This window comes from Trachemys scripta, chromosome 12 (assembly GCF_013100865.1).
Source record: "Trachemys scripta elegans isolate TJP31775 chromosome 12, CAS_Tse_1.0, whole genome shotgun sequence".
NCBI lineage: Eukaryota > Metazoa > Chordata > Testudines > Emydidae > Trachemys > Trachemys scripta.
Window position 1 is genome coordinate 36,766,819 of NC_048309.1, and position 2,036 is coordinate 36,768,854.

Consider the following 2,036-nt stretch of genomic DNA (forward strand, 5'->3'; position numbering starts at 1 on the left):
GGGGGATTGGAGAAAGATGGGGACCCTAAATTGGTGAGGCATCCACAGACTGTCAACCCCCAGTCTTCTCTGAAATATCCCCAGATTTCTTCTCCACTCCCAGACAGGGTAGAAAGACAAAATGGGAAAGAACGGCACCTAAGGCCTTGGGACCTGAATACTGACCAAAGCCAGAGGGTTGATCTTGTAGGTAGGTGGACCTGCGCAGCTGAAAAGGAGGCCACACAGAAGGGAGAAGCACCTGAGTCTGGCCCCCACCCTAATGCTTCTGAACCACTAGAGGCAACAGAGACTGGGCCCCTAGATCTTAGGCAGATTAGCCCCGGGAGAGGAAATTTTGGACAGGACCAGGCAGAAGACCCAAGGTATGACAACATTAGAAAGGAGGTGACTGAAATGGATGGGGTCCCCGTGGAAGGGAAAACCCAGGGACCAGGACCATATTTCATAATGAAGAAGGATCTCTTATACCGGGTTGCACCAGTACAGGGGCAGAAGGCACAGCAGATCCTAGTACCTCAAAAACACCAGAACGCTGTATTAAGTCTTGCTCATAGTCATCTTTTTGGGGGGCATTTGGGGGTAGAGAAGACCCTGGCACAAGTACTACGATGGTTCTTCTGACTCGGAGTACATGAAGAAGTGCGGAGGTACTGTGCCTCCTACCTGGAGTGTCAGCTGCACAGTCCCCATCCCCACTTGAGGGCACCTTTAGTACCCCTTCCCATCATAGAGGTCCCCTTCGAGTGAATAGCCATGGACCTAGTGGGACCCCTGGAGAAGATGGCTCGGGGCCACCAATATATACTTGTTGTTTTGGACTATGCTACTCGCTACCCAGAAGCCGTCCCCCTGCGGAACATGGCTTCTAAAACTATAGCCAAAGAGCTGGTGGGGATCTTTGCCCCAATGGGGCTACCAAAGAGGATATTAACCGACCAAGGAACCCCATTTATGTTGAAGCTAATGAAGGACCTCTGTACTCTGCTCCATATACATACCCTGAGAACTTCGGTCTACCATCCGCAGACTGAGGGGTTGGTAGAAAGGTTTAACCGAACCCTCAAGGCTATGATAAGGAAGGTGGTAAGTTGGGACAGGAAGGATTGGGACACCCTACTACCCTACCTTATGTTTGTTATCCGGGAGGTACCTCAGGCCTCAACTGGGTTTTCCCCCTTTGAGTTATTATATGGGCGTCACCCCCATGGCATACTAGATATCACCAAAGAGATCTGGGAAGAGGAACCCAATGAGGGGAGAAATATAATAGAGCATGTAATGCAGATGCGATACCGGATAGCCTGGGTTACCCCTATTGTACGGGAACATTTGGAGAAGGCACAGAAAGCCCAGCGAACCCATTACAATCGCCAGGCAAAAGTGCGACAGTTCCAACCAGGGGATCGGGTTATGGTGTTGGAACCAATGGCAGAAAGCAAGCTTCTGGCCCAATGGCAGGAGCCCTATGAAGTGGTTGAACCTGTGGAGGAAGTAACCTACAAGGTGTGGCAGCCAGGACGCAGAAAACAAGAACAGATTTATCACGTTAACCTTCTGAAACCCAAAAAGACCTAACCCAGGAAAACAAGCCTTTCAAAAAGGTGAGAGTGTCTCCCGATTTAACACCAGACCAGAAGAATGAGGTGTCTGAGATCATCTTCCGGAACCAAGATGTGTTCTCGACAAAACCGGGTCAAACAACCGAGACATATCACCACATCGTCACGAACCCTGGGGCCAGAGTAACAATGAGGCCCTATCGGGTGTCAGCGGCAAAAAGGGAGGAAATAAAAGCAGAAGTAAAATAAATGCTGGAGTTGGGGATCATCGAAGAATCCCACAGTCAGTGGTCCAGCCCAATCGTGCTGGTGCCCAAACCTGATGGCACCACAAGATTTTGCAACGACTTCCCACGACTAAACGAAGTATCCCAGTTCGACGCGTACCCCATACCTCGCATAGATGAGCTAGTGGACCGTCTGGGTAATGCCCGGTACTTGACTACCCTAGACTTGACAAAGGGGTACTGGCAG